Below are 14470 nucleotides of genomic sequence, written 5' to 3'. Positions count from 1 at the left end.
CATTGAGTCACAGACAAACCCTTTTTTGGCAGATGACACAAGCATCCTAATTACAGGAAGTACCACAAGTCAACTCCAAACAGCTGTTAATAATAGTACAGAATAGCTAAATAGATGGTTTGAGGGGAATAAACCTAGGATTAAAAAAAAAAAAAAAAAAAAAAAAAAAAAAAAAAAAAAAAAAAAAAAAAAAACACATTCCTAAATTTCTGTTTAAAAGATGATGAATGCTGCACCAGTGTGACGATAAACTCCAACAAAATTTCATCTTCTCTGTAAACAAAGTTTTTAGGCTTATGGCTTCAAACTAACTTCACATGGTACACACATGTAAACAAAATTAGTGGAACACTAAATAAAATATGTTACAGTCTGCATTTACCCTCTGTCAAAGCAAGTTATAGCACTGACTGAACTGCCTACTTTGCCCAATTCCACAGCTTCCTACTGTACGGAATTATATTCTGGGGAAATACACCACCTAGTTCAGTCATCTTCTTAACTCAAAAAAGAACTGTAAGAGCAATGCAACATGCTTGACAAACAGATTCTTGCAAACCCCTCTTTCAAAAGTTATCAATTCTCCCTCTTCCCTGTATGCATATACTAGAAATCTGTAAATATATTAGAAAGAATTTAAAAGATGTAAATGAAAATTTTAATATCCATTTACATGATACAAGACAAGGGAAAAGTTTCATGTCCAGTCAATAAGTACGTCAGCCTCCAAAACCTTCACAATAAACAGTGCTATACAAATTTACAATAAATAGTCTTCCATATAAAGTAAAGACAGATCATCATTCACACTCTTTTGTAAATCCCTAAAGGCATTCTTATTGGCTCACTGCTTTTACACAGTAGCAGTATTTCCAGATCATTTAAGATACAAAAAGTGCAGCTACTGCAAGAACGTTTGTTGGATAAAGCTATAATTCATGTATCTGCTGAAATAATTACTGTATTCTGTATGTGTATGTGTGTGTCATCTGTATCCCACAATCTGGAACAATTTATGGGATGAATCAATAAATCACTGGTCATGACAGAAAACATTATTCATCCGCCAGACAATACATTTCAATTGACTCATAGTGGAGTGTCATTATCCTGCCCAAGGCGAGTATATCTGAAATGTAGTTGGATTAAGATGGGAACATGTAGTGTCATCTGCTGCTGCACCTCATGTTCAACAATGAGTGAAGAAATGTGTGCTCTGAAACATTAGTGCTAGTAGTTTTTCAGAAACCTTATTGAGCATCTCTTGTAACTCTGGAAAAAACCTTCTGTCTACAAAAAATAGACTGACATACAAAAAAAAAAAAAAAAAAAATGTTCTTAAGTATCATATATAAGGAATGATGAAATAATTTAAAATAATTTAGAAAATAGAGCCCTTGAAAACAATTTTAAGGAACATTTTTAAAAATATGACTTCCTGCTCTCTGTTGTCAAATGTTCCGTAAAATGCTGCCTGTCCCATTTTACAGGGCAGGCAAACCTTCAACCTCCACATTCTGTAATGAGGAGTAGATTTCAAATGACTTGTCACATGTTCATGGTTTCACCATTCTTCAACACTTCAGATAGTTCAATGTTGTCAGCTGATCAGCTTCCATGACGCTCATTCCCAGGTGCTGCACCATATCAATTGATCCTATGTCAAAGTTGCTTATGTCAGTGGATTTTCCCAGTGTGGCCTGTATGTCATGAATGATTCCCTATTCTTCTCCTGTCTGCTTATGTACTTTCCTCACCACATTATGTTCCTGCAACGCCACCAGGCAGCATTCAATCTCGCAGTAGGCAGGGGTCATAATGGCATGGCTCACTACTTTTTGTGACCTTGGTTTCATGTCAGTGTTTGATAGTTTATGATTGCAAATTAAACATAACTCTTACAAAATCAAAGCTACATTTGTTCACCATTAGGGAGTGTTTGTGACTTTTCTTTGCACAAATATGTCCAATTTTATTCTGCAGATCACTTTTCTTTATCTTCAAATAACCAGTTTCAGGCCAGCTTCCCATCGTCAGATCTGTTTAACAAAAATTAAGTAAGTTTTATTCAAGACTTATGTTTACAAAACATCAGAATTCTAATAAATAAGTTACAGCGCCAAACATACCACTTTTTACGGTTATGGAGTAACGTGTCAATACAAACTTCTCATTCCCTATCATAATTAAACATATACCACCTTGCTAAGACTGTATATTACTATTTTTAAGAAACCTAATAAGAACATCTCTTGTAGTCCTGGGAAGTACCTTCTATCTCCAGAAAATGGATTGGCATTCAAGATGAAATAATTTATTATAGTTAAAAAATTGTAAAACATGAAAAAAAATTTTAAGGATTATTTTTAAAAATGTTCCTTCCTTCTTTCTATTTAATGATGATAGAGAGAGCTTTATCTGCTCCAAGCAGCACAAAGCACAATGCTCAAGCTTTTCTGTCAAGTCCAATTCGTGACCACCAGTATACTGAGGGCCACTGCACTTGGTTCTTGACAGTGTGTCCAATCCCCTCCCAAAGTAAGGCTAAAGCACATCTTTAAAAATTTTGTAATAATTCCTGTATATAAAATCACTCTGTTCATTAATAAGTGTTTTGTGGATTTCTCTACCGGTAGGCATAAGTTTCCAGTTCTTTCTGTACATTCAGAGAAAAACTTTTCAGGGCCTCGTGTAGCCGTTCCATTTGTTAACTCTTGTACTGACTTCAGATTTGCTGTCTTTTACGTGTGCTCGAAAGTCTGTCCGATCACTGTGACTCCAATATTCCTTATATCAGATTCCAAACTTTCATCCAATTTTCCATATTTAATACTTATCGCATACCAGCATATAACCTTATGCACCCTCGATTTATTGTATTTGTTTTACTTTGTTGTATTTGTTTTACTTTGCCATGGCTGGTATCATTAGGAAGGAAACATTCTCAGATAGCATTATGGAACTGACCTCATGCCATCCAGCACAGCATAAAAGAGCATGCTTTTACACAATGTCTAGCTGAGCCCTTAGGCTGCCACTCAAGGAAGACGAATTACAGAGGGAATAGGCATTATTAAACAAATAGCTAGAGCTAATGGATATAAGATGGAAGATGTCATGTGTATGTTTCAACAGATTTACTGCTGTAAGCGACGAGAGTAAAAAGATTGAAGTTACAAAAAAATATGTCATTTTGGCATATAGAGGGCATCTATCAGAGAGAATTGCTAAATTGTTTCCAAAAAATGATACTGTAGTATTTCAAAACTAAAGGCAAGTAAGGCATTGATCAGCCTTGACAAAGAAAAACTAATACAGTAACTCCAGGGACACAAAATTAAATGCCTTCACTTTTGTAAGTATTAAATAGGGCAGACTGCACTAAATTTTGAGATCCAATACAGTGACCTTTGTTGTTGCAGTGATCAGACAGCATTTTGGCATCCACATAAAAGATATAAAACATGAGGTTTGCACAATAAGTGAACAAATGGAGGTGCAACACAGAGCTCCAAAAAGCTTTTATCTGAATGTGCTAGGGAAATGGAAATTTACACCAGTCAGATGAAAACCCCAGAAAAATTGCTTAATGGTTAAAGTGATTTTATGCACAGGACTTATGAAATTTTTAAAGATGTTCTGTAGCCTTCCTTAGGATGCTCTACCAAGTAATAGCGGAAGCAGCCCTCAGTGAACTGGTAGTGGCAAATTTGACACGGCAAAGGAAACTTCAGTGTGACACTGTGTGCTGCCTGGTGCAGGGAAGTCGGCCTCTACAGTCATGAAAAAGAAAGAAGATAAGACACATAATGTATAAATTATTTAAAATGTTTCTTAAAAATTATTTTGAACTTATTTTAAATTTTTTAACTATTTTAAATTATATTTGTCATATGCAACCAGCTTTTTGTTTTTTTACAACCATCATCGTTTTTCGCTTCTCAACTTCCACATGTTCCCACTTGCCCAGTCTTCTTCTTGAAAGCCCCTGAATTCATCATTTCTTTTAACATTTTGCACCAGCTAAAATCTGTCGCATGGGGCATTAATTTATTTTACTCCTTTTTCGTTATCTCCCTTATTTCAGTGTCTTATGTGGTGATGCTTTCTACTATTGGCATGTACAGAAAGACCTATATTGTCTTTGTAATTTTGTCACTCCGTATCAAGAAGTTAAGTTCGCCAATTACTCTTTGCCCAATTTTCTTTGTGATATCTTGTGTTCTGTGCTTGCTTTTGTTGAAGCAATGATGCCCATGTGTTTAGTTGTATAAACATTTTTAATTTTGCAGAATCCTATATCTAAACTTTCTCAGTGCTTTTCACCTAATACATGTATTCTGTGTATTATTGTCAGGTACCATTTTGATTATTCTTCGTGGAGTTTCCTAAACATTTAATAGGCCCTGGTCATCAGTGAAGAGAATATTATACAGCATTTCTTGCCCTACAAGGACACCCATTCCATGATACTTCAAAAATTTGCAAAACTTCTTCTAAGTATACTTAAAATAAAATTGATGCTAATGAACATACTTATATGAGACCCTTATTTGTGAAGAATTCTTGCAAAATTTTTTATCTACTGTCACTGTATTGTTACAACTCTCATGTATATTCCTTGTTGCCTGGATATGCTTATTGCCGGTACCAGAATTTTGCGTTGCTATCTGTAACTTACTTATGGCAGTGTATCATATGCCTTCTGTAGATCAACAAATGTTAAATTAAGTGTCGTTCCCCTCTAGCAGCCTCCTTTCAGGGGCTTCTTGATGCAATAATTGATGTATTAAATATTTCTTCCAGGCTTTGTGAAATTGATGATGGGCTGTCATTGGGAGTTGCATAGGTGCATCTCCCAGCCCTGTAGATTTCCTGTTTTTCATTTCTTGGAGAGACTTTCTTACATCTGCTGAGTCTACTAGTATTTGTTGTTTGGTTGGTGTTGAGTTAGCAGGATGGTTTTCATAATCAGCTGTGAATTCTACCCCATTCTACAATGCTTTATTTACTTATATGTTCCCAGCTTCTAGTTTGATATCTTGGCATGTCCATCTGCAGTACTTATTCTTAAGCTGTGCTATTTCTCCCTGTACCCTTCTCCATTTGTCATTGTAATTTGTATATCTTGAGTGTTTTGTGTAGATAACCATTTATCATCAGCAGTTTTCTTCCCAACTACAACCTTTTCTATCTCTTCAGTCCACCATGGGGTATCTTCCCCATAACTTTCAGGGACTCCTTTTTCTCATTATTTGGTAGAAGACCTTAGTTGATTTGATTTATTTCTCAAATTCTCTATATTATACTTTATCTTATTCGTTGAAGTCCCATTTTCATCAGTTGTTGTTTTACAAGGTAAAACTTGTGTTTGGTGAAAATAGATTTTTGCTTCAACTAAGAAATGACTGCGCCACTTCCTTCGCCACATATGACTCTACTGTCGAGTTTTTCAGTGAAATGTTTTGTCTGATGATAGTATAATAAGTGATGAATATTAGGTTATGTATGGATTGTGTCCATGTACATTTGTGGATAAGAACCATCCAGAGCAAATTTTTATTTTCTCTTGTTCCCATAAATGAATCAGTCTTTTGCCATTATTATTCAAATAGATTATCCATATTTTCCAAATAATGGGTCATTTAATTTATTATTTAGGTCACCAGTTAGAAACACATTCAGATTTCCAACCTTTTTGAAACTTCTTGTCAAATCAAAAAACAAATTGTCTTTTTCAGTAGTAGCAGCATCATCCATTGGGGCATATGCTGCTGTGTACCAAGGAATGGTTCTCACACTGATATCCATTTGCAAAAGACTGCGATTGATTTGGTCCCATGATTTTATACATGTTTGTACTTCTTTTTAACTCCTAGGATTATTCCACCTCAGGCTGCTACACTGCTATACATACACACATTTGCACTCTTTTTTCGGTCTCTGTGAGAGATGTTATGTCCATATCATAGGATTCTAATTATTTAAATACTTCTCTCTTTTTTAGTTGATATTCCTTCCAATTTTTGTTTACATTTTTGACAGTCTGTTTCTGAGGGTCTGTTGAGAAATTTTGTGTTTTGTGGTTTTTTACGAGCGTTTGCTACAAACCCATTGCCTCAACTCCCAACCTGGAAAACTAGATGATTTGCTGTTGGAATGTTCTTCTCGTACACTGGTTGTCTTTCCAGATGTACAGAGTCTAATTTTCCCCTTTAAAAGTTGCCACTTCTGCAAGCTCCACCATACTGAAGTCCTTCTTCTCTACCTTTCCTGCCATTGTGGCCTTTATCCTTATCCCTGAACGACTTTATTACTGATTATGAATCAGTGTGGTTACATTAATTTGTTTACTCTTCTGAAAAACATCTGTCACACCCCAGGATAATATTCCTAGCAGACACTAAAAGTTTGTCCAAGGTGGCAGTTCTCCAAAGGCGAACCATCTGTGACAATGATCAACAGACTGGCAGTTATGGGGAAGTGATGTAAGCAAGTTGCGGCAAGGCTCATACAGCTCTATGGAATGACCAAGGGCTCATGTCTGCAAGCGAAGCATAAACTTGTCATGGTAGTTGAGACACACTGTGATAGTAGTGGTAAAGCAGAGTGACACAATGAATGCCTAGGCAGAATGCAACAATAATTATTCAGACTCTGAACCAGCAGGAAAGAACATCTGCAGGGTGAAGTTGTGAAAGTCTGCAGCCACCAGGAGAGCTGACAACGAGGGAAAACCAGGACACATTATTGCCATCCCCATCACATTAGAGTGCACAGAATGCATCAACATAAATACCCCACTCTTCTGAACATATGTTTCATTTGCTGATTGCTAACTGCCCAGTGCGCAGTCTCAGCCTTTGTCACAGTTACAGCTATCTGGTGAGAGGGAAGCCTATGGGAGTCGACCTTCATCACACATAGTAATCTTCAATCATCTGTGGAGCCTAAAGCCCTGCTGGAAGGATTCTCCCCCTGCCAGCTGCAGTGCCAATTTCTGAGGTAATGCTGATGGTACTCATAGACTGCCATCACACTGCATGCCTGCTGGACGCTTGATGTGCTTGACCAGGCCTCTGTTCCCAATCAGCCTCTGAGAGGGAGGGCCACTGCTGCTACTTATCCCATTGCTGAGGCAGACATTGATGCTGCTGGCTCCTATCATGTAAATGAGGGCTGATGGCTGACTCCTGTGTGACAGCAAATACTCCAGGTGGACTTCGATGCATGTCTCCTGAGTGCAAATCTTCACCGTCAGTGATATACTTTGGTGATGGATACACAGAACAGGAGGCCAGTGGTGTCCATGAGTTGATGGCCACCTAGTGATGTAATGGGCACCTCCCTGTCTCACTGTGCTCATGGAACTGCTTGCCAAAAACATGCCAGTATCCCTCCGCCGACAAGGCTGCCACTCTGCTGCCCCAACTGTGGTGCGGTACCTCAGGAAACAATCTCATATTACTGCTTAATAAACATGTCAGTAATGTTTTCTTGATGCTCTCAAGAACATTCTGCCTGGCTCTCTCCTTATGACTGTGGTTGTCTAGGACTGAACACCTGTCACATAATGAAATGCAGCTCCACAGAGAGCTGTTCATAAAAAGCTGGAAATCACTCTCTATGCTGTCTAGTGATTGGAAGCTGTTGAGAACAAGTGTGTTGAGCAAACTTCCAATGAGTCATGTACCATAGATACCTAAGGATTCTCTAACACTATCCTCTTCAGTGGATACTGACCTCCCTGGGAGTGACGATGAACGTATGGTGGCCAGGAGACCCCTCGTGGGGCAGTTCGGCCGCCGCTCCAAAAGTTCTGTAACGCCACTATGGCGACTTGTGGGTGAATGAGGATGAAATGATAGTGAAAGACACACAACACCCAGTCATCTCGAGGCAGAGAAAATCCCTGACCCTGCCGGGAATCAAACCCAGGACCCCATGCGCGGGAAGCGAGAACACTACCGCAAGACCATGAGCCGCGGACTCCCTGGGAGTAATATGCAACCTTTCACTATTTATTGACTTGGCTCTTGGTGATGACACACATACTTCAAGTAAGCAATCTTGATGACTGCTTGCCAGGAGAATGGTCTGATGATGGTATTTGGTTCGAAAACCAATAGTTAGTAGACAAAATAAAGGTGTGTCTATAGACTAAAGCAAGTAATAGTTTCTATCAGTGATGTGTCTCTGATATCTTAAGTAATCCTATGCAGGGGTAGTGGGGGCAAGGGAGAACTTGGAGTAGTATACCGAATCTTTGTATTGATGAGGTGCTCACTCCCATTGAATCTGATGCTCAGCCAGTGCCACACACTTGACTTGTTGGAAAGACTGTGTGTGTCCGGCGCCAGAAGGGAGGATACACATAGAGGTAGGGGTCTGTGAATCTGGTCTGTTTAGATGTTGAGGGAACAGGACGTAAAAACTGTGATTTGTTGTGCATGTTGGAAAAACAACTGTCACCTGGATGCCAAGGTCATTCTTGGATCAGTCGAGAGAAATGATAGAGAATGTGGGGAAGACAACCATAACTCATGGAATTTCAATGAAGTTCCTATCTGCAGCATTGTCCCCAGAACTGTGTGCCCTGTGATTGTGATTTGTGTAGGAGGTTTCACCATGTGGCTCTGCAGGTTAGTGTGCATTGCAACCCTATCAGTTTCCTAAAGGGACTGACAACATTTGGTTGCCTTCAACAAATTTACACTCAGCCTAGTGTGTTACATGGCCTTTCATTCATATGTGTTTGAACTGCTTTTTGAACTTGTTCATTTGGCAGTTGAATTAATACACTCTGCCCTTTCCTGGGTCAGCCTCATTCCTTCTTAGTTAATAACACTCTTTTGGCATCCAAATGGGTTAATAGTGTGCAAGCAAATGACTTGTACAATGAAAACTATGTCTATGTCTATGTGTAGGATGAGAATGATTGTATTACATAATTTTCCTTATCCTAGCTAGGAGTTCATGAATATTACATGAACCTGCATATAACAACAATAATTTTTGTCAGCTACTCTAGAATCTATTATCTCAGTTTCTGGTGTGTCCCTTTTTTCCCATATATAATCATTGAAATGGTATTCAGCATTTAATCAGATAAATTTTATAATGCTGAACTTTTTTGTACTTTTTAGACATGGTTCAAAACTGTGAAATTAGGCAAAGTATTGCTAATGATGATGGCAGTGACAGTGTTAATAGTGCTGTGTTAGAAGAGAAACAAATAGAGGAAGACCAATCACATTATTCAGAGGACAAGAAGTCAGATTGTGAAACGAGTGAATTTACTTATCTTCAGAAAACAGGTGAGCATGTACATATAAGAAATCAATATGAAATCTAGGAGAAGTATCAATAAAGATATTCAATTTTTGAAAATTTAAACTACTCACCAAATGGCAACAGGGGAATACACATATAAAAGGTATTAAAGTCTGCAACTTTTGAAACTAGTGACTCCTTCTTCTGGCAGAAGGGGTGAAAGGGAAGGAAGAGGGATGAAGGAAAAGGACTGATGAGGCTTAGGAAAATGGTAGAGTTCAGAAAATTGATGCAGAATCCTGGGTCAGGGGAGACTTACCAGACAGGATAGTTATAGTTATAGGAAGGAAAGACTGATTGGGTACTTAAAGGTGGAAGATAGGGTATACACAAGACAGAGATTACTACCAAAGCATCATGAGCGAATATCTGAAATTGCACATCATAGAGGTGGAAAGGGGACGTCAAAGAATATACAGGTCATAAAATGAAAGGTGTGGAAAACTAAAAGTGAATGAAGGAAGGAGTAATTACTGTGCAGAAATACTGAAAAGTGTTAGTTCCCTCCAGTGGAGTTCTGAGAAACTGGTGTCCGAGAGAAGAATCCAGATGGACTGGAGCTGCAACATGCCCTTGATTCTCACCCTCCATCTGGCCTTAATTTACATTAATCTCTTCGATCTTGGAAATTTCTTCACAGTAACTGTTCCATCCTTCACTTCTTTTTAGTTTTCTATATTTTTCATTTTCTGATTTGTCTACTTCTTGCCATCCCCCTCCCAACTTTATCACATGCAATTTAGATTAGATTAGATTTACTTTCATTCCAATTGATCCATAGTGAGGAGGTCCTCCAGGAGGTCAGAAAAACAATAATTTATGACAAATATTTACAACTAAAGGAAATAAGCTAATGTACTTTCCAAAGGTCCCAAGTGCAATGATCTTCCCCTCCCCCATCATATGAAAGTATCATTTTATTAATGCACAGAATTTAAAATTTAAAAAAAATGTTTTTTCCTTTACAAGGTAGTAATCATATAATAGAATTACTGCACTGAAATGGTGCAGTCTGTCTGTGTGTGTCTGTGACCCCCGCCGGGACCAGCCGCACAGTCCACGACTGCAGCGCCTTAGACCGCTTGGCTAATCCCGCGCGGCATGTGTCTAGAGAGAGAGAGAGAGAGAGAGAGAGAGAGAGAGAGAGAGAGAGAGAGAGCACAAATAAATCCTTTAGGCTTCTCTTAAACTGAATTTCATTGGTTGTTAAGCTTTTTATGACTGCTGGAGAATTATTGAAGATGTGTGTTCCTGAATAGTGCACACCTTTTTGTACAGGGGTAAGTGACTTTAAATCCTTGTGACGATTATTCTTATATCTATTATATATTGGGAAGCAGTAGTTAGTATCCCTAGTTACCTAAACAGGTCTCTGCAGGATGTTCTTCAGTTCGAAACACTTATAACTCTTATTGCATGTTTTTGAGCTTGGAAAACTTTAGCTTGGCTTGATGATTTACCCCAAAAAATAATCCCACATGACTTTATGGAGTGGACATAAGCATAGTATGCCAGAGTTTTCATTTTTATATCTCCTATGTCTGACAGAACTCGCATTGCAAATAGAGATTCGTTTAAATGCTTCAACAAACATGTGGTGTGCTCCTCCCTGTTGAATTTTTTATCAACCTGTTATCCCAAGAATTTAACACTGTCCACTTCTTCTATCTGCTTGTTATCATATGTTAGGCATATACTCACGGGAGACTACTTGTAAGTTGTGAACTGCATGTAGTGTGCTTTTTTTATTCAAAGTTTAGTGACAAAGAATTGTTTAGGAACCAGGGATTAATGTCCACAGATATTTTATTAGCTGATATTTCTAAGACTACACTTAATTTGCTGTTCACTGCTATGTTTGTATCATCAGCAAACAAAACAAACAGTGCACTTAGCTTTCTGCTCACGATGTTTTGGCAGTAATCTCTGTCTTTCATATTACCCTATCTTTCACCTTTAAGCTCTCAGGCTTCAAACTTCATCTGGCACACCCCCAACGATCAGTCTTCCCTTCCTGGGGTTTTGTGCGACTTTGGCCTCTGCTTGTTGAGTAGACTTTTTGTGTATCCAATTTCATTATAAATGTTATATATGGGAACCTTAAGCAAAAGTTTAGTGAACTTGTTATGTCAAGCCTCCAACTTCCAATATCTGCAAAGAATCATGAACTTCAAACATCATGTCACTTATTCATGGTTTTACCATCCTTCAACTACTTCCCAAGACACACATGAAGTTGCAGCCAACAGCCTATCAGCTTTGTAGTTTCTGAGATGTTAATTCCCATTTTATGAGTGATTCCAATATTCCCTGCTTCAGAGTTGTTGATGTCAAGGGAATTTCTGCAGTCCGTATTGGTCCTAAACTGATTCCTTATTCATCTCTGCTCTGCATATGTGCTCTCCTGGCTATATCATGAGCCTGCAGCACCACCAGGCAATATTCAGCCTCAGCCCAATAGGCAGTTGTTATAACATTCTGCCTCATTACTGTATGTGATTAGTTCAATTTCATTGACTTGTTTATGTCAATGTTTGAAAGTGTATGATTGCAAGTTGAACATAACACTTTGTTGTGGTATAATAATGTGTGTTGTGCGTATTATAGCTGACATATCATGTTCTGTTCACAATCTCCCTTAAAAGTCTCCCGTAGACTATGCAAAAAAAGTATTTTCTGATAGTGGTAAGTCATTGGTAGGTGAGTTGGTACTGTCAACGGGAAGCAGGGACTAGGGACTAGGAGATTTCAGAGTACTACAACAAATCTTCCTAACAGTGAGGTGCTGTAGCCAACTAAAACGTAAGTCAGTTCCATGTGGAAGAGTATGCATGTAAATAATTGAAGGGTTCAAAGGTTTAGGGAATAGTGTGCACAAGCTGCTGCAGTTTCTGATTAGTGTTGGAAAGATGACTGTCAACTGGGCTCCATAGTCATTCTTGTCATTTCAGAGAATGTCAGAGTTTGTGGGGGAGAAACACCTATCTCAACAAATTTCATTGAAGTTTCCATTATGCAATGTGGCCAACTGATTCTAAGTTGAATGTAATAATTCACCCAGAGAATTTGATATTGGAGTGTATTGTGATCCTATCATTATCCCAATGAAATTCGTAACATTTGGCGGTTCTCATCAGCTTTGCACGTTGCACATCCAGTTTATTCACAAGGTTTGTGGTCTGTATTCTTCAGAGCAGCATTTTGAGCTTTCTGATGTGGGAGTTAAACTAATACACAGTCATCTCCTGTCTTGTCCGCATTTGTACATAGCTGTTGACACACATTTAAAATTCAAAAGATTTACTCCATAATTTATTATCTTGTTTTTTGGTGGATCCTTTTTTGCTTGTATATAATCACTGTAGCTGAAGTATGTATTTAGTCAAATAAATTTTATATTGCTGGTCCTTTATGATATGGGTGAAGTGGTTCATAATTGTGTAATCAATCTGTGGATTGCAGATAATGAGGGTGGTTGTGATGTTAATAATGCTGTGCTAGCAAAGAAACTGGTAGAGGACTGCAAGACACTGAAAAAATTCCAGATAGCATGCAAAAAGTTTTGGAAAACTTGAATCCTGGTTCCATAAAAAGGGCTAAAACTGAATGTCACAAAGACCCAGATAATGCAGTTTGTCTCTAAGTAATCAGCAATAGGCCCTGTAAAAGCTGCTCGTAATAGTCAATAGATGACAGAAGAAGGCTGTGTCAAATCCTTGGGCCTAAACCTTGACAAAAGTCTCAAATGGAAGACACATATAGACCTCTTGACAAATGAATTAAATGCCCTGGCTTTTGCAATGTTTATTTTACCTGGTCCCACTGATATGGACACAGGAAAGACCATCTGTCATAGTTTTTTCGAATCAGTTATTCATTAGGAGATAATTTTCTGGGGAAATTCTACAAACAGCACAAGGCTATTAATTTTTCAGAAGAAAATCATTAGAAACATTTGTTGCCCATAAAAACAAGTCTTGTTGTTCCAATTATTTAAGGAATTAAAAATACTAACTATTCCTTGATTATACATTTTTGTAATTTTTTGTGCAATAACAAACAGTTAAAGGAAATGAAAATTTAATAGTCATAGGGGACTGGAATTAGGTAGTAGGAAAATGAAGAGAGGAAAAAGTAGTAGGTGAATATGGACTGGGGGGAAAGGAATGAAACGGAAGCTGTCTGGTAGACTCGTACACAGAGCATAATTTATTGATAGCTAACACTTGGTTTAAGAATCATGAAAGAAGGCTGTATACGTGGAAGAGACGTGAAGAAACTGGAAAGTAAGACAGGGACTTTGGAGCCAGATATTAAATTGTAAGTCATTTCCAGGGACAGATGTGGACTCTGAACACAATTTATTGGTTATTAACTACAGTTTAAAACTGAAGAATCTGCAAAAAGGCTGGAATTTAAGGAAATGGGACCTGGGTAAACTGAAAGAACCAGAGGTTGTTGAGAGTTTCGCTGATAGCATTAGGTAACAACTTATAAGAACAGGGGAAAGGAATACAGTAGCACAAGAGGTTAGTCATTGTCCTCACACATCCAGCCCGTCCGCTGTTCCCATTCCAGCACTACACAGTCCTCATTCCACCATTGCACCCAGTCTTTTTACTTCTCTTCTTTTCAGATAACGTCCCTACTCTCCCCCACCCTCCATCTCTCCCCTGCCCTCCATCTAACCTCTAGACTGCCCTCCGTCTAACCTATCGACTGCACATTGCTGACACCCACCAAGTCGCCACTCCCATCATGCACTGGTGCTGCTGCTCACAGTGTGGCTTCAGCTGCGTGAGACTGCACTCGTGTGTGTGTGTGTGTGTGTGTGTGTGTGTGTGTGTGTGTGTGTGTGTGTGTGTGTGATGTCTATTTTGGCAAAGGCCTGACTGGCCTAAAGCTTTATTTGTGTTAGTCTTTTTGTTGTGACTATGTGCACCTCAGAATATCTGCTATATGGTGAGTAGGATATTGTGTAATATTGTTACATTCCATCCTGGATTTTCCACTGTTTGATTGTTGCCATGTAAAAGCGATATCCCACTGTAATGATCCACTCCAAGCAGTAAACAGCGCAGTTGCCTGAGATCCTACCTAACCACTCATGTAATTACTAATTATCTTGTAGACAACT

This window comes from Schistocerca serialis, chromosome 6 (genome assembly GCF_023864345.2).
Source record: "Schistocerca serialis cubense isolate TAMUIC-IGC-003099 chromosome 6, iqSchSeri2.2, whole genome shotgun sequence".
NCBI classification, from domain to species: Eukaryota; Metazoa; Arthropoda; class Insecta; order Orthoptera; family Acrididae; genus Schistocerca; species Schistocerca serialis.
Note: the sequence above shows the minus strand (reverse complement) of the source record.